The sequence below is a fragment of the Anomaloglossus baeobatrachus genome, chromosome 9, assembly GCF_048569485.1.
Source record: "Anomaloglossus baeobatrachus isolate aAnoBae1 chromosome 9, aAnoBae1.hap1, whole genome shotgun sequence".
NCBI lineage: Eukaryota > Metazoa > Chordata > Amphibia > Anura > Aromobatidae > Anomaloglossus > Anomaloglossus baeobatrachus.
The window spans coordinates 117,141,250-117,166,110 of NC_134361.1; the positions used below are offsets into that span (position 1 = coordinate 117,141,250).

Sequence of the window (24,861 nt, forward strand, 5' to 3'; positions counted from 1 at the left end):
GGAGACCCAGACGATTGGGTGTATAGCACTGCCTCCGGAGGCCACACAAAGCAATTACACTAAAAAGTGTAAGGCCCCTCCCCTTCTGGCTATACACCCCCAGTGGGATCACTGGCTCACCAGTTTTAGTGCAAAAGCAAGAAGGAGGAAAGCCAATAACTGGTTTAAACAAATTCACTCCGAGTAACATCGGAGAACTGAAAACCGTTCAACATGAACAACATGTGTACCCGCAAACAAACCAAAAAATCCCGAAGGACAACAGGGCGGGTGCTGGGTCTCCCAATAAGGCCTAAGCCACACGGCGAGAAAATCGGTGCGAGTGGAGTGCGATAAAACATCGCATTCCACTCGGACCAATTCTAGCCTGTGTGTCAGCACACATGGGCGATTATTTTCTCAGCCCTAATCGGACCGAGAAAACAATCGCAGCATGCTGCGATTGTAATCCGAGACTCTTTCTCTCGCACCCATTCAAGTGAATGGGGCGAGAGAAAAATCGCACTGCACTCGCGGTACATCGGTGTACCGTGCGTGCAGAGCGAGAATGTCTATAGCCGGCTACACAGGCGAGAGGGAGAGAAATCCCTCCCTCCCCTCCTGAGTGCCGGCCCGCCCCCCGCAGCTGAGGTCTGCTCGCACGAACGGACCTCAGTTGCAAGGACACAAGCATGAGACTCGGCTCTGCTGTACTGCCAGCATGAGCCGAGTGTCATGCAAGGGGATCGCAGTAGTCCCCGTGTGGCCCCAGCCTAAGAGCTAGAAGAAAAGGAATTTACGGTAAGTAACAAAATTCCCTTCTTCTTCGGCGCTCTATTGGGAGACCCAGACGATTGGGACGTCCAAAAGCTGTCCCTGGGTGGGTAAAGAAATACCTCATGTTAGAGCTGCAAGACAGCCCTCCCCTACGGGGAGGCAACTGCCGCCTGCAGGACTCTTCTACCTAGGCTGGCGTCCGCCGAAGCATAGGTATGCACCTGATAATGTTTGGTGAAAGTGTGCAGACTCGACCAGGTAGCTGCCTGGCACACCTGTTGAGCCGTAGCCTGGTGTCGCAATGCCCAGGACGCACCCACGGCTCTGGTAGAATGGGCCTTCAGCCATGATGGAACCGGAAGCCCAGCAGAACGGTAGGCTTCAAGAATTGGTTCTTTGATCCATCGAGCCAGGGTGGCCTTAGAAGCCTGCGACCCTTTGCGCTTACCAGCGACAAGGACAAAGAGTGCATCCGAACGGCGCAGGGGCGCCGTGCGGGAAATGTAGATTCTGAGTGCTCTCACCAGATCTAACAAATGTAAATCCTTCTCATACCGATGAACTGCATGAGGACAAAACGAAGGCAAAGAGATATCCTGATTAAGATGAAAAGAGGATACCACCTTCGGGAGAAACTCCTGAATGGGGCGCAGCACTACCTTGTCCTGGTGGAAGACCAGGAAGGGAGCCTTGGAAGACAGCGCTGCTAGCTCAGACACTCTCCGAAGAGATGTGATCGCTACCAGAAAAGCCACTTTCTGTGATAGTCTAGAAAGTGAAACCTCCCTCAGAGGCTCGAAGGGCGGCTTCTGGAGGGCAACTAGTACCCTGTTCAGATCCCATGGATCTAACGGCCGCTTGTACGGGGGAACGATATGGCAAACCCCCTGTAGGAACGTGCGCACCTTAGAAAGTCGTGCTAGACGCTTCTGAAAAAAGACGGATAGCGCCGAGACTTGTCCTTTAAGGGAGCCGAGCGACAAACCTTTTTCTAACCCAGATTGCAGGAAAGAAAGAAAGGTAGGCAATGCAAATGGCCAGGGAGACACTCCCTGAGCAGAGCACCAGGATAAGAATATCCTCCACGTTCTGTGGTAGATCTTAGCAGACGTGGGTTTCCTAGCCTGTCTCATGGTGGCAACGACCCCTTGGGGTAAGCCTGAAGACGCTAGGATCCAGGACTCAATGGCCACACAGTCAGGTTCAGGGCCGCAGAATTCCGATGGAAAAAAGGCCCTTGGGACAGTAAGTCTGGTCGGTCTGGCAGTGCCCACGGTTGGCCGACCGTGAGATGCCACAGATCCGGATACCACGCCCTCCTCGGCCAGTCTGGAGCGACGAGTATGACGCGGCTGCAGTCGGATCTGATCTTGCGTAGCCCTCTGGGCAAGAGTGCCAGAGGTGGAAACACATAAGGGAGCCGGAACTGCGACCAATCTTGCACTAGGGCGTCTGCTGCTAGAGCTCTTTGATCGCGAGACCGTGCCATGAAGGTTGGGACCTTGTTGTTGTGCCGGGACGCCATTAGGTCGACGTCCGGCCTTCCCCATCGGCGACAGATTTCCTGAAACACGTCCGGGTGAAGGGACCATTCCCCTGCGTCCATGCCCTGGCGACTGAGGAAGTCTGCTTCCCAGTTTTCTACGCCGGGGATGTGAACCGCGGATATGGTGGAGGCCGTGGCTTCCACCCACATCAGAATCCGCCGGACTTCCTGGAAGGCTTGCCGACTGCGTGTCCCCCCTTGGTGATTGATGTATGCCACCGCTGTGGAGTTGTCCGATTGAATTCGGATCTGCTTCCCTTCCAGCCACTGTTGGAAGGCTAGTAGGGCAAGATACACTGCTCTGATTTCCAGAACATTGATCTGAAGGGTGGACTCCTGCTGAGTCCACGTACCCTGAGCCCTGTGGTGGAGAAACACTGCTCCCCACCCTGACAGACTCGCGTCTGTCGTGACCACCGCCCAGGACGGTGGTAGGAAGGAACTTCCCTGTGATAATGAGGTGGAAAGGAGCCACCACTGCAGAGAGTCCTTGGCCGTCTGGGAAAGGGAGACTTTCCTGTCCAGGGATGTTGACTTCCCGTCCCATTGGCGGAGAATGTCCCATTGAAGTGGACGCAGATGAAACTGCGCAAACGGAACCGCCTCTATTGCCGCCACCATCTTCCCGAGGAAGTGCATGAGGCGTCTTAAGGAGTGCGACTGACTTTGAAGGAGAGCCTGCACCCCAGTCTGTAGAGACCGCTGCTTGTCCAGCGGAAGCTTCACTATCGCTGAGAGAGTATGAAACTCCATGCCAAGATACGTTAGTGATTGGGTCGGTGACAGATTTGACTTTGGGAAGTTGATGATCCACCCGAACGCCTGGAGAGTCTCCAGTGCAACATTCAGGCTGAGTTGGCATGCCTCTTGAGAGGGTGCCTTGACCAGTAGATCGTCCAAGTATGGGATCACAGAGTGTCCGTGAGAGTGCAAGACTGCTACCACTGCCGCCATGATCTTGGTGAACACCCGAGGGGCTGTCGCCAGACCAAATGGCAGAGCTACGAACTGAAGATGGTCGTCTCCTATCACGAAGCGTAGAAAGCGTTGGTGCTCTGTAGCAATCGGCACGTGGAGATAAGCATCTTTGATGTCTATTGATGCTAGGAAATCTCCTTGAGACATTGAGGCAATGACTGAGCGGAGGGATTCCATCCGGAACCGCCTGGCGTTCACATGCTTGTTGAGCAGTTTTAGGTCCAGAACAGGACGGAAGGAGCCGTCCTTTTTTGGAACCACAAAGAGATTGGAGTAAAATCCTCGCCCCCGTTCCTGAGGGGGGACAGGGATCACGACTCCTTCTGCTCTTAGAGAGTCCACCGCCTGCAGCAGAGCATCTGCTCGGTTGGGGTGTGGGGAGGTTCTGAAGAACCGAAGTGGAGGCCGAGAACTGAACTCGATTCTGTACCCGCGAGACAAAATGTCTGTTACCCACCGGTCTTTGACCTGTGACAGCCAAATGTCGCAAAGGCGGGAGAGCCTGCCACCGACCGATGATGCGGAGGGAGGAGGCCGAAAGTCATGAGGTAGCCGCTTTGGAAGCGGTTCCTCCATTTGCTTTCCTGGGGCATGAGTGAGCCCGCCAGGAATCTGAGCTCCCTTGTTCTTTCTGAGTCCTTTTGGACGAGGAGAATTGGGCCTTGCCCGAGCCTCGAAAGGAGCGAAACCTCGACTGCCACTTTTTCTGTTGAGGTTTACTTGCTCTGGGCTGTGGTAAGGAAGAGTCCTTACCCTTGGACTGTTTTATGATTTCAGCCAATGGCTCACCAAACAGTCTGTCTCTAGATAATGGCAAGCTGGTTAAGCATTTTTTGGAACCAGCATCTGCTTTCCAGTCCTTTAACCACAAGGCTCTGCGCAAAACCACAGAATTGGCGGACGCCATAGCGGTACGGCTCGTAGGTTCTAGGACAGCATTGATAGCATAGGTCGCAAACGCAGACATTTGCGAAGTTAGGGACGCCACCTGCGGTACTGCTGGATGTATGATAGCATCCACCTGTGTTAAACCAGCTGAAATAGCTTGGAGTGCCCACACGGCCGCGAATGCTGTAGCAAACGACGCGCCGATAGCTTCATAGACAGATTTCAACCAAAGGTCCATCTGTCTGTCGTTGGCATCTTTAAGTGAAGCGCCATCCTCTACTGCGACTATGGATCTAGCCGCAAGCTTGGAAATTGGGGGATCCACCTTTGGACACTGGGTCCAGCGTTTGGCCACCTCAGAGGGAAAAGGATAACGGGTATCCTTAGAACGTTTAGAGAAACGCTTGTCTGGATGAGCGTCGTGTTTCTGGATTGACTCTCTGAAGTCAGAGTGGTCCAAAAAAGCACTTAATTTACGCTTGGGATACAGGAAATGGAACTTCTCCTGCTGTGCAGCTGCCTCCTCTGCTGAAGGAGCTGGGGGAGAAATATCCAACAGTCTATTAATTGCCGATATAAGGTCATTAACCATGGCGTCACCATCAGGGGCATCCAGATTGAGAGGGGCCTCAGGATTGGAATCCTGATCACCGTCCTCAGTCACATCACAGAGAGACTCTTCTCGCTGAGACCCTGAGCAGTGTGATGACGTCGAGGGTCTTTCCCAGCGAGCTCGCTTAGGCTGCCTGGGACTGTCATCTGAGTCAGAGACTTCAGCCTGTGATGCTTGAGACCCCCTTGAAGTACGGATTAGTTCCAACTGAGGGGGACCGGGGAACATAGGCACAGCAGTGTCCATGGTCTGAGTAACTGGCCTGGACTGCAAGGTCTCCAGGATTTTTGTCATAGTCACAGACATTTTATCGGCAAAAACTGAAAAGTCTGTCCCCGTCACCGGGGCAGGGTTCACAGGCGTCTCTGCCTGGGCCACTACCACCATAGGCTCTGGCTGACGAAGTGCCACTGGGACTGAACATTGCACACAATGAGAGTCGTTGGAGCCTGCTGGTAGATTAGCCCCACATGCAGTACAAACAGTGTACACAGCCTGTGCCTTGGCACCCTTGCGTTTTGCGGATGACATGTTGCTGCCTCCTCAGAGCAGTACAGGGTGTCCAGCCAAGAAGCGACCTTACAGTGCAACTATATATATATATATGGTACCAAGAAAAAAGTACACTAATATAACACTGAGGCACTAGTGGGGCCAGCACTAATGTGCTGCTTACCGCCCGCTTAGGAGCGGGTGTGTGGTCGCCGAAATCCCTTTAGTCTGGGTCTCCCAGAGCCTGCTGCCTTTCCCCAGCCAGACTGCATGTGTAATGGCTGCCGGCGTCCTTGTGGAGAGGGGGGGCGGGCCCTGGGCGTATACAGACGAAGAGCGGGAAGCCTGCTTCCCACTGTGCCTAGTGAGAGGGCTGGAGCATGTAAATAAAGCTCCAGCCCTCGGCGCTGCCCATTGAGCAGCGTCTCTCCCCTACCCTGATTGACAGGGTGGGGGCGGGAACGAAGCGGCGCTAGGCCGCAGAAGCCGGGGGCTAAAGTTAGAAGCGCCGCCGCCGTAAAAGCGCGGTCGGCGCGAAGTCCCCGGCGCACCACAAGTCGCAGCTGCGCCGCCGCTCCAGGAGCGGTCGGCGCAGTAGTTCCCAACATGTAACGTCACTCAGCAAAGCTGCAGTGACCTAACCCCAGCGCACAGCGCTACTGTCCCCGGCGCACTATAACGCTCAGCAAGCCTTGAGAGTGTCCGTGCCTGCCGGGGACACAGAGTACCTGAAAGTTGCAGGGCCTTGTCCCTGAACGGCACTCCCGCTCCAAATCCAGCAGGTTCTCTGGGTCTGTGGATGGAGCCCGGCCCCAGGGCTTGGGGACCGGCAAGATCCCACTTCCACAGAGCCCTCCAGGGGATGTGGAAGGAAAACAGCATGTGGGCTCCAGCCTCTGTACCAGCAATAGGTACCTCAACCTTACAAGCACCACCGCGGGTGAGAAGGGAGCATGCTGGGGGCCCCATATGGGCCCTCTTTTCTTCCATCCGATATAGCCAGCAGCTACTGCTGACTAAAAACAGTGGAGCTATGCGTGGATGTCTGACCTCCTTCGCACAAAGCAGAAAACTGGTGAGCCAGTGATCCCACTGGGGGTGTATAGCCAGAAGGGGAGGGGCCTTACTCTTTTTAGTGTAATTGCTTTGTGTGGCCTCCGGAGGCAGTGCTATACACCCAATCGTCTGGGTCTCCCAATAGAGCGCCGAAGAAATTAGTTTATTTTGGTCTCATCAGACCACAGGACATGGTCCCAGTAATCAGTCCTTAGTCTGCTTGTCTTCAGCAAACTGTGGTCTTTCTTATGCATCAGCTTTAGAAGCTGCTGCCTACTGAGTCGACAGCCATGCAAACAAATTTCATGCAGTGTGCGGCGTATGGTCTGAACACGGACAAGCTGACCGTCCACCCTCTGCACTCATACGTAAATATAGCGTGTGAAAAGTATCTATCAACTAAACACAATATACATCAGGGGTAGAGAAATAATTAAACCTTAACTTAATACCACAGTTAAAATTGAGTACCCAATAACATACAACACACAAAAAGAAAAACCTACATGAACAGGTACCACGGTGGTCTGTGACGCATGTGTTCAAAACAGACAAATAACTGTCACAAGACCCACCAAATCACATGTAAGTTGTATACATATAGTATACAGCAGAGTGCAAAAAAGAGAATTTTGTTTACTTACCGTAAATTCTTTTTCTTATAGTTCCGACATGGGAGACCCAAACCACGGGTGTATAGCTTCTGCCTCCGGAGGACACACAAAGTACTACACTCAAACGTGTAGCTCCTCCCTCCGGGCTATATACACCCCCTGGATGACAATCTACCCAGTTCAGTGCAAAAACTGAAGGAGGACATCCACCCATAAGTGGAGATAGAGTAAAACTCGGAATAACCGTAACTCTGACTACTAACAACAGCCGGTGAAACACACGGAACAAAAAAACTGCCAACAGGCAACAGGGAGGGTGCTGGGTCTCCCATGTCGGAACTATAAGAAAAAGAATTTACGGTAAGTAAACAAAATTCTCTTTTTCTTTATCGTTCCTTATGGGAGACCCAAACCATGGGACGTTCCAAAGCAGTCCATGGGTGGGAATAAACCAAACTGAGAAGTAGGCAAAACCTAACTTCACAAATGGGCGACAGCCGCCTGAAGAATGCGTCTGCCCAAGCTCGCATCTGCCGAAGCATGAGCATGCACTTGGTAGTGCTTCGAAAAAGTGTGCAGACTGGACCACGTGGCAGCCTGACAAACCTGCTGAGCCGTAGCCTGGTGCCTGAAAGCCCAGGAGGCACCGACAGCTCTGGTCGAGTGCGCCTTAATCCCTGGCGGGAGAGGCACCTGAGAACACTGGTAGGCATCGGTGATAGCCGACCTGATCCAACGAGCTAGGGTCGGTTTAGAAGCAGCGAGACCTTTGCGCTGACCAGTGGTTAGCACGAAAAGTGAGGTGCACCGCCTAAAAACGGCGGTGCGTGACACATAGATTCGGAGCGCCCGCACCAAATCCAAGGTATGCAACGCCTTTTCAAAGCGATGCACAGGGGCCGGACAAAGAGAAGGCAATGAAATGTCCTGGTTAAGGTGGAAAGGAGACACCACCTTAGGGAGAAAGTCCGGAGACGGACGAAGAACCACCTTGTCTTGGTGAAACACCAAAAAGGGGGATTCCGAAGAGAGCGCAGCCAAATCAGAAACTCTCCTGAGAGAAGTTATGGCTACTAGAAAAACAACTTTCTGTGAAAGTCGAAACAAGGGAACCTCCCTGAGAGGCTCAAAGGGGGGTTTCTGTAAGGCCGTGAGGACCAGATTAAGGTCCCAGGGATCCAAGGGCCGTCGGTAAGGAGGTATGATGTGAGATGCGCCCTGCATGAAGGTGCGCACCTGAGCCAGTCGGGCAATACGCCGCTGGAACAATACCGACAGAGCCGACACCTGTCCCTTGAGGGAATTGAGGGACAGTCCTAGCTGTAGACCGGACTGTAGAAAAGACAGGACGGTCGGCAAGGAGAACGGCCAAGGAGCATGGTCGGAAGAGCGACACCATGACAGGAAAATCCTCCAAGTCCTGTGGTAAATCTTGGCCGAGGAAGACTTCCGAGCCTGAGTCATGGTGGAGATCAGGGCTGTGGAGTCGGTAAGCCAAACCTTCGACTCCGACTCCGACTCCTCAAATTCTCTTGCACCGACTCCGGCTCCGACTCCGGCTCCGGCTCCGACTCCTACATATATTGCTTATAGTTAGGTGAAAAATTTATTGTAGTACATGAATATGTGTATGTGAACATCAGACATTTAATAATTTTTATGATACAATAATCAAGATATTTGGATAGAACATAAAATATATTTATTGGAATACAACTTTAGAACACAAAAAACTGTAATAAATTGTAAATATGTAATACACTATGTAATATACAGTAGATTACATATATATCTTGTGTGTGTGTATATACACTGTATATATATATATATATTCTATATATTACATATTTACAATTTATTAGTTTTTTTGTGTTCTAAAGTTGTATTCCAATAAATATTTTATGTTCTATCCAAATGAAGGGAATTTTGTTACTTACCGTAAATTCCTTTTCTTCTAGCTCCTATTGGGAGACCCAGACGATTGGGTGTATAGCTACTGCCTCCGGAGGCCACACAAAGCATTACACTAAAAATTGTAAGGCCCCTCCCCTTCTGGCTATACACCCCCAGTGGGATCACTGGCTCACCAGTTTTAGTGCAAAAGCAAGAAGGAGGAAAGCCAATAACTTGGTTAAACAAATTCACTCCGAGTAACATCGGAGAACTGAAAAACCGTTCAACATGAACAACATGTGTACCCGAAAAAACCCAAAAATCCCGAAGGACAACAGGGCGGGTGCTGGGTCTCCCAATAGGAGCTAGAAGAAAAGGAATTTACGGTAAGTAACAAAATTCCCTTCTTCTTCGGCGCTCCATTGGGAGACCCAGACGATTGGGACGTCCAAAAGCTGTCCCTGGGTGGGTAAAGAAATACCTCATGTTAGAGCTGCGAAGACGGCCCTCCCCTACGGGGAGGCAACTGCCGCCTGCAGGACTCTTCTACCTAGGCTGGCGTCCGCCGAAGCATAGGTATGCACCTGATAATGTTTGGTGAAAGTGTGCAGACTCGACCAGGTAGCTGCCTGGCACACCTGTTGAGCCGTAGCCTGGTGTCGTAATGCCCAGGACGCACCCACGGCTCTGGTAGAATGGGCCTTCAGCCCTGATGGAACCGGAAGCCCAGCAGAACGGTAGGCTTCAAGAATTGGTTCTTTGATCCATCGAGCCAGGGTGGCTTTGGAAGCCTGCGACCCTTTGCGCTTACCAGCGACAAGGACAAAGAGTGCATCGGAGCGGCGCAGGGGCGCCGTGCGGGAAATGTAGATTCTGAGTGCTCTCACCAGATCTAACAAATGTAAATCCTTCTCATACCGATGAACTGCATGAGGACAAAAAGAAGGCAAAGAGATGAAGGGAATTTTGTTACTTACCGTAAATTCCTTTTCTTCTAGCTCTTATTGGGAGACCCAGACGATTGGGTGTATAGCACTGCCTCCGGAGGCCACACAAAGCAATTACACTAAAAAGTGTAAGGCCCCTCCCCTTCTGGCTATACACCCCCAGTGGGATCACTGGCTCACCAGTTTTAGTGCAAAAGCAAGAAGGAGGAAAGCCAATAACTGGTTTAAACAAATTCACTCCGAGTAACATCGGAGAACTGAAAACCGTTCAACATGAACAACATGTGTACCCGAAAAAAACAAAAATCCCGAAGGACAACAGGGCGGGTGCTGGGTCTCCCAATAAGAGCTAGAAGAAAAGGAATTTACGGTAAGTAACAAAATTCCCTTCTTCTTCGGCGCTCTATTGGGAGACCCAGACGATTGGGACGTCCAAAAGCTGTCCCTGGGTGGGTAAAGAAATACCTCATGTTAGAGCTGCAAGACAGCCCTCCCCTACGGGGAGGCAACTGCCGCCTGCAGGACTCTTCTACCTAGGCTGGCGTCCGCCGAAGCATAGGTATGCACCTGATAATGTTTGGTGAAAGTGTGCAGACTCGACCAGGTAGCTGCCTGGCACACCTGTTGAGCCGTAGCCTGGTGTCGCAATGCCCAGGACGCACCCACGGCTCTGGTAGAATGGGCCTTCAGCCCTGATGGAACCGGAAGCCCAGCAGAACGGTAGGCTTCAAGAATTGGTTCTTTGATCCATCGAGCCAGGGTGGCCTTAGAAGCCTGCGACCCTTTGCGCTTACCAGCGACAAGGACAAAGAGTGCATCCGAACGGCGCAGGGGCGCCGTGCGGGAAATGTAGATTCTGAGTGCTCTCACCAGATCTAACAAATGTAAATCCTTCTCATACCGATGAACTGCATGAGGACAAAACGAAGGCAAAGAGATATCCTGATTAAGATGAAAAGAGGATACCACCTTCGGGAGAAACTCCTGAATGGGGCGCAGCACTACCTTGTCCTGGTGGAAGACCAGGAAGGGAGCCTTGGAAGACAGCGCTGCTAGCTCAGACACTCTCCGAAGAGATGTGATCGCTACCAGAAAAGTCACTTTCTGTGATAGTCTAGAAAGTGAAACCTCCCTCAGAGGCTCGAAGGGCTGCTTCTGGAGGGCAACTAGTACCCTGTTCAGATCCCATGGATCTAACGGCCGCTTGTACGGGGGAACGATATGGCAAACCCCCTGTAGGAACGTGCGCACCTTAGAAAGTCGTGCTAGACGCTTCTGAAAAAAGACGGATAGCGCCGAGACTTGTCCTTTAAGGGAGCCGAGCGACAAACCTTTTTCTAACCCAGATTGCAGGAAAGAAAGAAAGGTAGGCAATGCAAATGGCCAGGGAGACACTCCCTGAGCAGAGCACCAGGATAAGAATATCCTCCACGTTCTGTGGTAGATCTTAGCAGACGTGGGTTTCCTAGCCTGTCTCATGGTGGCAACGACCCCTTGGGGTAAGCCTGAAGACGCTAGGATCCAGGACTCAATGGCCACACAGTCAGGTTCAGGGCCGCAGAATTCCGATGGAAAAAAGGCCCTTGAGACAGTAAGTCTGGTCGGTCTGGTAGTGCCCACGGTTGGCCGACCGTGAGATGCCACAGATCCGGATACCACGCCCTCCTCGGCCAGTCTGGAGCGACGAGTATGACGCGGCTGCAGTCGGATCTGATCTTGCGTAGCACTCTGGGCAAGAGTGCCAGAGGTGGAAACACATAAGGGAGCCGGAACTGCGACCAATCCTGCACTAGGGCGTCTGCCGCCAGCGCTCTTTGATCGCGAGACCGTGCCATGAAGGTTGGGACCTTGTTGTTGTGCCGTGATGCCATTAGGTCGACGTCCGGCACCCCCCAGCGGCGACAGATTTCCTGAAACACGTCTGGGTGAAGGGACCATTCCCCTGCGTCCATGCCCTGGCGACTGAGGAAGTCTGCTTCCCAGTTTTCTACGCCGGGGATGTGAACTGCGGATATGGTGGAGGCTGTTGCTTCCACCCACATCAGAATCCGCCGGACTTCCTGGAAGGCTTGCCGACTGCGTGTCCCCCCTTGGTGGTTGATGTATGCCACCACTGTGGAGTTGTCCGACTGAATTCGGATCTGCCTTCCTTCCAGCCACTGCTGGAAGGCTAGTAGGGCAAGATACACTGCTCTGATTTCCAGAACATTGATCTGAAGGGTGGACTCCTGCTGAGTCCACGTACCCTGAGCCCTGTGGTGGAGAAAGACTGCTCCCCACCCTGACAGACTCGCGTCTGTCGTGACCACCGCCCAAGACGGTGGTAGGAAGGATCTTCCCTGTGATAATGAGGTGGGAAGAAGCCACCACTGCAGAGAGTCTTTGGCCCTCTGGGAAAGGGAGACTTTCCTGTCCAGGGATGTTGACTTCCCGTCCCATTGGCGGAGAATGTCCCATTGAAGTGGACGCAGATGAAACTGCGCAAACGGAACCGCCTCTATTGCCGCCACCATCTTCCCGAGGAAGTGCATGAGGCGTCTTAAGGAGTGCGACTGACTGTGAAGGAGAGCCTGCACCCCAGTCTGTAGTGACCTCTGCTTGTCCAGCGGAAGCTTCACTATCGCTGAGAGAGTATGAAACTCCATGCCAAGATACGTTAGTGATTGGGTCGGTGACAGATTTGACTTTGGGAAGTTGATGATCCACCCGAACGCCTGGAGTGTCTCCAGTGCAACACTCAGGCTGAGTTGGCATGCCTCTTGAGAGGGTGCCTTGACCAGAAGATCGTCCAAGTAAGGGATCACAGAGTGTCCGTGAGAGTGCAAGACTGCTACCACTGCTGCCATGACCTTGGTGAACACCCGAGGGGCTGTCGCCAGACCAAATGGCAGAGCTACGAACTGAAGATGGTCGTCTCCTATCACGAAGCGTAGAAAGCGTTGGTGCTCTGTAGCAATCGGCACGTGGAGATAAGCATCTTTGATGTCTATTGATGCTAGGAAATCTCCTTGAGACATTGAGGCAATGACTGAGCGGAGGGATTCCATCCGGAACCGCCTGGCGTTCACATGCTTGTTGAGCAGTTTTAGGTCCAGAACAGGACGGAAGGAGCCGTCCTTTTATGGAACCACAAAGAGATTGGAGTAAAATCCTCGCCCCCGTTCCTGAGGGGGGACAGGGATCACGACTCCTTCTGCTCTTAGAGAGTCCACCGCCTGCAGCAGGGCATCTGCTCGGTTGGGGTGTGGGGAGGTTCTGAAGAACCGAAGTGGAGGCCGAGAACTGAACTCGATTCTGTACCCGCGAGACAAAATGTCTGTTACCCACCGGTCTTTGACCTGTGACAGCCAAATGTCGCAAAAGCGGGAGAGCCTGCCACCGACCGAGGATGCGGAGGGAGGAGGCCGAAAGTCATGAGGTAGCCGCTTTGGAAGCGGTTCCTCCATTTGCTTTCCTGGGGCGTGAGTGAGCCCGCCAGGAATCTGAGCTCCCTTGTTCTTTCTGAGTCCTTTTGGACGAGGAGAATTGGGCCTTGCCCGAGCCTCGAAAGGACCGAAAACTCGACTGCCACTTTTTCTGTTGAGGTTTACTTGCTCTGGGCTGTGGTAAGGAAGAGTCCTTACCCTTGGACTGTTTTATGATTTCAGCCAATGGCTCACCAAACAGTCTGTCTCTAGATAATGGCAAGCTGGTTAAGCATTTTTTGGAACCAGCATCTGCTTTCCAGTCCTTTAACCACAAGGCTCTGCGCAAAACCACAGAATTGGCGGACGCCATAGCGGTACGGCTCGTAGATTCTAGGACAGCATTGATAGCATAGGTCGCAAACGCAGACATTTGCGAAGTTAGGGACGCCACTTGCGGCACTGCTGGATGTATGATAGCATCCACCTGTGCTAAACCAGCTGAAATAGCTTGGAGTGCCCACACGGCCGCGAATGCTGGAGCAAACGACGCGCCGATAGCTTCATAGACAGATTTCAACCAAAGGTCCATCTGTCTGTCGTTGGCATCTTTAAGTGAAGCGCCATCCTCTACTGCGACTATGGATCTAGCCGCAAGCTTGGAAATTGGGGGATCCACCTTTGGACACTGGGTCCAGCGTTTGGCCACCTCAGAGGGAAAAGGATAACGGGTATCCTTAGAACGTTTAGAGAAACGCTTGTCTGGATGAGCGTCGTGTTTCTGGATCGATTCTCTGAAGTCAGAGTGGTCCAAAAAAGCACTTAATTTACGCTTGGGATACAGGAAATGGAACTTCTCCTGCTGTGCAGCTGCCTCCTCTGCAGAAGGGGCTGGGGGAGAAATATCCAACAGTCTATTAATTGCCGATATAAGGTCATTAACCATGGCGTCACCATCAGGAGCATCCAGATTGAGAGGGGCCTCAGAATTAGAATCCTGATCACCGTCCTCAGTCTCATCACAGAGAGACTCTTCTCGCTGAGACCCTGAGCAGTGTGATGACATGGAGGGTCTTTCCCAGCGAGCTCGCTTAGGCTGCCTGGGACTGTCATCTGAGTCAGAGACTTCAGCCTGTGATGCTTGAGACCCCCTTGAAGTACGGATTAGTTCCAACTGAGGGGGACCGGAGAGCATAGACACAGCAGTGTCCATGTTCTGAGTAGCTGGCCTGGACTGCAAGGTCTCCAGGATTTTAGTCATAGTCACAGACATTTTATCAGCAAAAACTGCAAAGTCTGTCCCCGTCACCGGGGCAGGGTTCACAGGCGTCTCTGCCTGGGCCACTACCACCACAATAGGCTCTGGCTGCCGAAGTGCCACTGGGACTGAACATTGCACACAATGTGAGTCATTGGAGCCTGCCGGTAGATTAGCCCCACATGCTGTACAAACAGTGTATACAGCCCGTGCCTTGGCAGCCTTGCGTTTTGCGGATGACATGTTGCTGCCTCCTCAGAGCAGTACAGGGTGTCCAGCCAAGAAGCGACCTTACAGTGCAACTATATATATATATATATGGTACCAAGAAAAAAGTACACTAATATAACACTGAGGCACAAGTGGGGCCAGCACTAAAGTGCAGCTTACCGCCCGCTTAGGAGCGGGTGTGTGGTCGCCGAAATCCCTTTAGTCTGGGTCTCCCAGAGCCTGCTGCCTTTCCCCAGCCAGACCGCATGTGTAATGGCTGCCGGCGTCCTTGTGGAGAGGGGGGGCGGGCCCTGGGCGTATACAGACAAAGAGCGGGAAGCCTGCTTCCCACTGTGCCTAGTGAGAGGGCTGGAGCATGTAAATAAAGCTCCAGCCCTCGGCGCTGCCAATTGAGCAGCGTCTCTCCCCTACCCTGATTGACAGGGTGGGGGCGGGAACGAAGCGGCGCTAGGCCGCAGAAGCCGGGGGCTAAAGTTAGAAGCGCCGCCGCCGTAAAAGCGCGGTCGGCGCAAAGTCCCCGGCGCACCACAAGTCGCAGCTGCGCCGCCGCTCCAGTAGCGGTCGGCGCAGTAGTTCCCAACATATAACGTCACTCAGCAAAGCTGCAGTGACCTAACCCCAGCGCACAGCGCTACTGTCCCCGGCGCACTATAACGCTCAGCAAGCCCTGAGAGTGTCCGTGCCTGCCGGGGACACAGAGTACCTGAGAGTTGCAGGGCCTTGTCCCTGAACGGCACTCCCGCTCCAAATCCAGCAGGTTCTCTGGGTCTGTGGATGGAGCCCGGCCTCAGGGCTTGGAGGCCGGCAAGATCCCACTTCCACAGAGCCCCTCAGGGGGATGTGGAAGGAAAACAGCATGTGGGCTCCAGCCTCTGTACCAGCAATAGGTACCTCAACCTTACAAGCACCACCACGGGTGAGAAGGGAGCATGCTGGGGGCCCCATATGGGCCCTCTTTTCTTCCATCCGATATAGCCAGCAGCTACTGCTGACTACAAACAGTGGAGCTATGCGTGGATGTCTGACCTCCTTCGCACAAAGCAGAAAACTGGTGAGCCAGTGATCCCACTGGGGGTGTATAGCCAGAAGGGGAGGGGCCTTACACTTTTTAGTGTAATTGCTTTGTGTGGCCTCCGGAGGCAGTGCTATACACCCAATCGCCTGGGTCTCCCAATAGAGCGCCGAAGAAATCCTGATTAAGATGAAAAGAGGATACCACCTTCGGGAGAAACTCCTGAATGGGGCGCAGCACTACCTTGTCCTGGTGGAAGACCAGGAAAGGAGCCTTGGATGACAGCGCTGCTAGCTCAGACACTCTCCGAAGAGATGTGATCGCTACCAGAAAAGCCACTTTCTGTGATAGTCTAGAAAGTGAAACCTCCCTCAGAGGCTCGAAGGGCGGCTTCTGGAGGGCAACTAGTACCCTGTTCAGATCCCATGGATCTAACGGCCGCTTGTACGGGGGTACAATATGACAAACCCCCTGCAGGAACGTGCGCACCTTAGGAAGTCGTGCTAGACGCTTTTGAAAAAAGACGGATAGCGCCGAGACTTGCCCTTTAAGGGAGCCGAGCGACAAACCTTTTTCTAACCCAGATTGCAGGAAAGAAGGAAAGGTAGGCAATGCAAAAGGCCAGGGAGACACTCCCTGAGCAGAGCACCAGGATAAGAATATCCTCCACGTTCTGTGGTAGATCTTAGCGGACGTGGGCTTCCTAGCCTGTCTCATGGTGGCAACGACCCCTTGGGATAATCCTGAAGACGCTAGGATCCAGGACTCAATGGCCACACAGTCAGGTTCAGGGCCGCAGAATTCCGATGGAAAAACGGCCCTTGGGACAGTAAGTCTGGTCGGTCTGGTAGTGCCGACGGTTGGCCGACCGTGAGATGCCACAGATCCGGATACCACGCCCTCCTTGGCCAGTCTGGGGCGACGAGTATGACGCGGCTGCAGTCGGATCTGATCTTGCGTAGCACTCTGGGCAAGAGTGCCAGAGGTGGAAACACATAAGGGAGCCGGAACTGCGACCAATCTTGCACTAAGGCGTCTGCCGCCAGAGCTCTGTGATCGCGAGACCGTGCTATGAAGGTTGGGACCTTGTTGTTGTGCCTGGACGCCATTAGGTCGACGTCCGGCCTTCCCCAGCGGCTACAGATTTCCTGAAACACGTCCGGGTGAAGGGACCATTCCCCTGCGTCCATGCCCTGGCGGCTGAGGAAGTCTGCTTCCCAGTTTTCTACGCCGGGGATGTGAACTGCGGATACGGTGGAGGCCGTGGCTTCCACCCACATCAGAATCCGCCGGACTTCCTGGAAGGCTTGCCGACTGCGTGTCCCTCCTTGGTGATTGATGTATGCCACCGCTGTGGAGTTGTCCGACTGAATTCGGATCTGCTTTCCTTCCAGCCACTGCTGGAAGGCTAGTAGGGCAAGATACACTGCTCTGATTTCCAGAACATGGATCTGAAGGGTGGACTCCTGCTGAGTCCACGTACCCTGAGCCCTGTGGTTGGAGAAAAACTGCTCCCCACCCTGACAGACACGCGTCTGTCGTGACTACCGCCCAAGACGGTGGTAGGAAGGATCTTCCCTGTGATAATGAGGTGGGAAGAAGCCACCATTGCAGAGAGTCCTTCTGTGAAAGGGATACTTTCCTGTTCAGGGATGTTGACTTCCCGTCCCATTGGCGGAGAATGTCCCAATAAAGAGGACGCAGATGAAACTGCGCAAACGGAACCGCCTCCATTGCCGCCACCATCTTCCCGAGGAAGTGCATGAGGCGTCTTAAGGAGTGCGACTGACCTTGACGGAGAGTCTGCACCCCTCTGTAGTGACCGCTGCTTGTCCAGCGGAAGCTTCACTAGCGCTGAGAGGGTATGAAACTCCATGCCCAGATACGTTAGTGATTGGGTCGGTGACAGGTTTGACTTTGAGAAGTCGATGATCCACCCGAACGTCTGGAGAGTCTCCAGCGCAACATTCAGGCTGAATTGGCATGCCTCTTGAGAGGGTGCCTTGACAAGTAGATCGTCCAAGTAAGGGATCACAGAGTGTCCCTGTGAGTGCAAGACTGCTACCACTGCCGCCATGACGTTGGTGAACACCCGTGGGGCTGTCGCCAGACCGAATGGCAGAGCTACGAACTGAAGATGGTCGTCTCCCATCACGAAACGTAGAAAACATTGGTGCTCTGTAGCAATCGGCACGTGGAGATAAGCATCTTTGATGTCTATTGATGCTAGGAAATATCCTTGAGACATTGAGGCAATGACGGAGCGGAGGGTTTCATCCGGAACCGCCTGGCCTCCACGTGCTTGTTGAGCAGTTTTAGGTCCAGAACGTAACGGAAAGAGCCATTCTTTTTTGGCACCACAACCAGATTGGAGGAAAACCGTGTCTTGTTCCTGAAGAGGAACAGGGATTACCACTCCTTCTGCCTGCAGAAGAGCATCGGCTCGGTGGGGAGGTGGGGACGTTCTGAAGAATCGAGTCGGAGGACGAGAACAGAACTCTGTCCTGTGCCCGTGGGCACAATGTCCCTCACCCACCGGTCTGTGACCTGTGGCAGCTAAATGTCGCCAAAGGCGAGCGAGTCTGCCATCAACCGCGGATGCGGAGAGATGAGAGAGCTGAGAGTCATGAGGAGACCGTCTTGGTAGCGGTTCCTCCGGCTGCCTTCCTTGGGCGTGATTGAGCCCCCGGAAGCTGAGCCCCTCTGAGGCTTTTCAGCTCTTTTGGACGAGGACAATTGGGACCTGCCCGAGCTTGGGAAGGACCGAAACCTCGACTGTCCTTCCAGGACAGCATTAATAGGGTAAGTCGCAATGCAGACATTGCGAGGTTACGGACGCCCCTGCGGCACAAATGTACATATGCTCAAGACCAGCTGTGCAAGAACAGCTGAAAAGCTTAGGGTGCCCATACGGCTGTAAATGCCGGAGCAACCGACACGCCGATAGCCTCATAGACAGATTTCAACCAGAGTCCATCTGTCTGGCATCTTTAAGTGAAGTCCCATCTCCACTGCAACTATGGCTCTAGCCGCAAGCCTGGAGATTGGAGAATCCACCTTTGGACCCTGGGTCCCGCGCTTGACCACGTCAGGGGGAAAAGGATAACGTGTATCCTTAATACGTTTGGAGAAAACGCTTATCTGGTAAGCGTGGTGTTCCTGGACTGCTTCTCTGAAGTCAGCGTGGCCAGAAAAATACTCAATATACGTTTGAGCTACTGAAATGGGACTTCTCCTGCTGTGAAGCTGACTCCTCCGCTGGGGGAGCTGAGGGAGAAATATCCAACATGCGATTGATGGACGCTATAGGATCATTCCTTATGGCGTCACCATCCGGTGTATCCGGATTGAGAGCGTTGTCAGGATCAAAGTCCTGATGAGCTACGTCTGCCTCATCATACAGAGAGCCTCCTGGGACCCCCCCCGGAGCACCGATTTTATTCCCAATGAGGGTGGCCAGGGAGCAATGATCCAGATTGCCGATGGCCTGTCCGGACTGCAAGTCTCTATCCCATTGCAACTCCATCCCTGTCCTTGGACAGGGTTGTCCTTTGGCCACGTCTAGTAGAGACCCCGGCTGACCAAGTGCTCCAGGGGAGCATTGCACACAATGGGGTTCAGTGCCGTGGAACAGTATCACATGCAGTAAAAACAGCATCGAAAGCCTGTGTTGCTTATATGCTGCTGCCGACTAGCCATCTAGGATATAGAGCCAAGAATGGCGACCGTACAATGTAATGTATAGCATACAAGCATAAAGTACAAATGAACACTGCAGCACATGCAATACAAGCAGCATAGAAAGCCTGTGCCTTGGCACCCCTGCTTTTCTGCTGCTGTAGACTAGCCATCTAGGGGAATATAGCCCAGAATATCGACCATACAGTGCAATGTATAGCGTACAAGCATAAGTACAAATGAACACTGCAACCCCTGCAATACAAGCAGCATAGAAAAAACCTGTGCCTCAGCACCCTTGCTTTTCTGCTGCTGTAGTCTAGTCATTCTAGGCGAAAATAGCCCAGACTAGCGACCGTACAGTGCAGTGTATAGCATACAAGCATAAATACACATGAACACTGCAGCACATGCAATACAAGCAGCATAGAAAGCCTGTGCCTTAGCACCCCTGCTTTCCTGCTGCTGATGTGTCGCCATCTAAGAGGGCATATAGCCAAAAATAGCGACCTATGCAGTGTAAGCATAAAAATACAAATGGACAACTGCGGTATTTAGTGGGGTCAGCACTTCAGGTGCCGCTTACCGCCCGCCTATAAGCGGGTGTGTGGTCGCCCTAGTCCTGTGCCTGGTTGCCCAGAGTCCGATCTCTCAGCTCGGACTGCAGGAATGGCTGCCGGCGTCCTTCTCCAGCTCGTGTGAGTAGGGGCGGGCCGTGGGCGTGCCCCCAAGTCAGAGCGGGAAACCGGCGTCCCACAGTGTCCAGTGAGAGGGCTGGAGCATGTAAATAAGGCTCCAGCCCTCGGCGCTGCTGATTGTACAGCGTCTCTCCCCTACCCTGATTGACAGGGTGGGGGCGGGAACGAAGCGGAGCTAGGCCGCAAAAGCCGGGGACTGGATTTATAAGCGCCGCCGCCGTAAAAGCGCGGTCGGCGCCAAGTCCCCGGCGCACTACAAGTCCCAGCCGCGCCGCCGCTCCCGGAGCGTCCGGCGCGGTAGTTCCCCATACATAAAGTCACTCAGCTAGGCTGCAGTGACTGTAACCCTTTACTGTCCCCGGCGCACTAGCACACCCAGCAAGTCTGGAGTGTGCTGTGCCTGTGTGTACGGGGACACAGAGTACCTGAATGGTGCAGGGCCATGTCCCTGAACGGTACCCAGCTCCGTATCCAGCAGGTTCAATGGGTCTGTGGATGGAGCCCGGCCTCAGGGCTTTGGGGCCGGTAAGATCCCACTTCCTCAGAGCCCCTCAGGGGGATGTGGAAGGAAAACAGCATGTGGGCTCCAGCCGCCGTACCAGCAATAGGTACCTCAACCTTACAAACCACCAGCGGGGTGAGAAGGGAGCATGCTGGGGGCCCTATATGGGCCCTCTTTTCTTCCATCCGATATAGTCAGCAGCTACTGCTGACTAAACAGTGGAGCTATGCGTGGATGTCTGACCTCCTTCGCACAAAGCAGAAAACTGGTGAGCCAGTGATCCCACTGGGGGTGTATAGCCAGAAGGGGAGGGGCCTTACACTTTTTAGTGTAATGCTTTGTGTGGCCTCCGGAGGCAGTAGCTATACACCCAATCGTCTGGGTCTCCCAATGGAGCGCCGAAGAAATCTTGATTATTGTATCATAAAAACAATTAAATGTCTGATGTTCACATTGTACTACAATACATTTTTCACTTAAATATAAGCATTATACTAAATGTTGTTATTTAGTAAAATATTCAGCACATTCTGCATTGCACTCCTGTCCCCAATTTATTATATATTTTAGGAGTCGGAGTCGGTGCATTTTATACCGACTCCGACTCCACCAAAATGAGCTCCGACTCCGACTCCGACTCCACGACTCCGACTCCGACTCCACAGCCCTGGTGGAGATGACCTCAGAGGGAATGCCTGAAGCCGTCAGGATCCAGGACTCAAGAGCCACGCCGTCAATCTGAGAGCCGCAGAATTCTGGCAGAAGAACGGACCTTGAGAGAGAAGGTCTGGGCGGTCCGGGAGATGCCACGGCACCTCTACGGACAGACGGAGCAGGTCTGGGTACCAAGCTCGCCTGGGCCAGTCCGGAGCAATGAGTATGACTCGACGGCCCTCCATTCTGATCTTGCGAAGAACCCTGGGCAAGAGCGCTAGAGGGGGAAACACATAGGCCAGACGGAACTGAGACCAATCTTGAACCAGTGCGTCTGCTGCAAAGGCTTGAGGATCGTGGGAGCGAGCCACGTAAACCGGAACCTTGTTGTTGTGCCGGGATGCCATTAGGTCCACTTCCGGAGTGCCGCACTTGCGGCAGATTGATCTGAACACTGACGGATGCAGGGCCCACTCGCCGCTGTCCACGGTTTGACGGCTGAGGTAATCGGCCTCCCAGTTTTCCACGCCTGGGATGTGGACTGCAGACATGGTGGACTTCGAGTCCTCCGTCCACTGGAGGATTCGTTGAACCTCCAACATCACCAGACGGCTGTGAGTCCCGCCCTGGTGATTGATGTAGGCAACCGCTGTCGCGTTGTCCGACTGAACTCGAATGTGCTTGCCCGCCAACAGGTGGTGAAAGGCTAGGAGAGCTAGAAACACAGCTCTGATCTCCAGCACATTGATCGAGAGGGCTGATTCGGACGGAGTCCAAGTGCCCTGTGCTCGGTGATGGAGAAATACTGCTCCCCAACCGGAGAGGCTGGCATCCGTGGTGAGGATCACCCAGGACGGAGTCAGGAAGGAGCGTCCCTGAGACAGAGAGAGGGGCCGAAGCCACCACTGAAGGGAGCTCCTGGTCTGTGACGACAGAGCCACCTGCCTGTGCAAGGAAGAGATCCGCTTGTCCCAACAGCGGAGAATGTCCAGCTGCAGGGGACGCAGATGGAACTGAGCAAAGGGAACCGCTTCCATGGACGCCACCATCTGACCCAGCACCTGCATGAGGTGTCTGATGGAATGACGGCGGTGCCTCAGCAGAGAGCGCACCGCCAGACGAAGGGACTGCTGTTTGACTAAGGGCAACTTGACAAGTGCCGGCAGAGTCTCGAATTGCATCCCTAGGTACAAAAGCACCTGGGTCGGGATCAGAGTGGACTTGGGCAGATTGACAAGCCACCCGAACTGAACTAGCGTGGCGAGAGTGAGAGAGACACTCCGCTGGCAGTCTGCACTGGATGAGGCCTTGACTAGAAGGTCGTCCAGGTAAGGAATCACTGCCAACCCCTGGAGGTGCAGGACCGCAACCACTGCTGCCATGACCTTGGTGAATACTCGAGGGGCCGTGGCTAAGCCGAAGGGGAGAGCCACGAATTGAAAATGTTCCTCTCCGATCGCAAAGCGTAGCCAACGCTGGTGTGAGACCGCAATAGGCACATGCAGATAGGCATCTCTGATGTCAATGGATGCCAGAAAATCTCCTTGGGTCATTGAGGCAATGACCGATCTCAGAGATTCCATGCGAAAGTGCCGCACCTGAACATGCTTGTTGAGAAGCTTGAGATCCAGGATGGGTCGGAAGGAACCGTCCTTTTTGGGGACTAGAAAGAGGTTTGAGTAGAAACCGCTGAACCGTTCCCGGGCGGGAACCGGAACAATTACACCGTTGGCCTGCAGGGATGCCACGGCCTGAGAGAAGGCGGCGGCTTTGGAGCAGGGGGGAGTGGACAGAAAAAATCTGTTTGGCGGGCTGGAAGAAAATTCTATCCTGTAGCCGTGGGAGATGATATCCCGCACCCACTGATCGGAGACGTGTTGCAACCACACGTCGCCAAAGTGGGAGAGCCTGCCACCGACCAAGGACGTTGCTGGCGCGGACAGATAGTCACGAGGAGGCTGCCTTAGTGGCAGCGGCTGCTCCGGTCTTTTGAGGACGCGGCTTTGCGCGCCAGTTGGATTTACGATCCTTGGCTGCGGTAGTGGACGAGGCCGAGGGCTTAGAGGATGACCAGTTAGAGGAACGAAAGGAACGAAACCTCGATTGGTTCCTGCCCTGGACAGGTTTCTTGGCTTTAGCTTGTGGCAAGGAAGTACTCTTCCCGCCAGTAGCTTCCTTAATTATGTCATCCAGCTGTTCCCCAAACAGCCGGGACCCAGCAAAAGGGAGACTCGCAAGGTACTTCTTAGAGGAAGCGTCTGCTTTCCACTCTCGAAGCCACAAGATCCTGCGGATCGCGAGGGAGTTAGCGGAGGCCACCGCCGTGCGGTGAGAAGCCTCCAGGATGGCAGACATGGCGTAGGATGCAAAAGCCGAAGCTTGAGAAGTTAAGGCATCCATCTCAGGAATAGAGTCCCTGGAGAGGGAATGAATCTCCGCCAGAGAGGCAGAGACTGCCTTAAGAGCCCACACTGCCGCAAAAGACGGGGAGAACGATGCTCCTGCCGCCTCATATACAGACTTGGCCAGAAGGTCAACCTGGCGGTCAGTGGGGTCCTTAAGAGAAGTGCCGTCAGCCACAGCTACGACTGTGCGGGCTGAGATTCTGGACACCGGAGGGTCTACCTTTGGGGACTGGGCCCAGTCCTTAACCACCTCCGGTGGAAAAGGCAAACGGTCATCTGAACTACGCTTCGGAAAAAGTTTGTCAGGACAGGCCCTGGGCTTGTTAACAGTGGTGTGAAAGCTGGAGTGGTTAAAAAACATACTCCTAGGTTTCTTAGGAGAGGTAAACTGGTGTACCTCTACCAGAGAGGGTTGTTCCTCTGACTCTTGTGGGTTGAGGTTCAGTACGGAGTTAATGGACACAATCAAGTCACTAACATCCGCATCACCCTCAGACAAGTCAATGGGGTACATAGAGGCAGCGTCTGAGCCCACAGTAAGCGAATCCTCCTCGCCCTGCACCTCGGCTTGTGAATCAGAGCCGTGGGACGAGGAAGGAGAAGGTTCCCTGCGTCTCCGTTTAGGGGGACGGGGTCCTAGGACATGCTCTGAGGGCTCTGCAGAGCTCGGAGCCGCAGAGACACCCTGAGAGGGGGGCTGATGCATGGACAGCAGTGTCCGGGACAGCTGCCCCATGGAGTCGGCAAAAGACTTGGAAATAGCTTATGAAAAGGATGCTACCCAAGCCGGGGGATCAGCCACCGGGGCCGGAGCAGCCGGAGGGGCCCCTGCGGAGGCTCCAGGCTGAGACACAACCATGTTAGCACAGGCATCACAATGTGGGTATGTGCTTGGCTCTGGCAGAATGAGCTTACGCGCAGTGCATATAGCGTACATGTTTGCAGCCTTGCTCCTAGTGACAGACATGCTGCTGAGGAGGAAGCTCTGCAGCCAGAATACACTCCTGTAGAATGCCTGAGAGTGTAATAAAAGTCCACAACCAGAGGTTGTGGCTTACCAGCCCGTGCTCTCTGTGTGCCCTCCGGATTCCACAGCTCCAAGCCCCTATAAGCGTCAGCCTTCCTGACAGTATGCAGCTGCAGCATCCAGCGCCTTCCAGTGTAAGAACGCTGAGAAAATGGCGCTGGGAGAAAGAGGGGGGGCGTGTATAAGCCCAAGAGCGGGAAAAACGGAGG

At 53.6% G+C, this 24,861-nt stretch overlaps 1 protein-coding gene across 5 annotated transcripts in view; it reads right to left on the reverse strand.

Moving 5' to 3' along the window:
* OGT (O-linked N-acetylglucosamine (GlcNAc) transferase) overlaps nucleotides 1–24,861 on the reverse strand; it is a 124,710-nt gene that overhangs the window by 38,006 nt on the left and 61,843 nt on the right. The window lies entirely within an intron of this gene.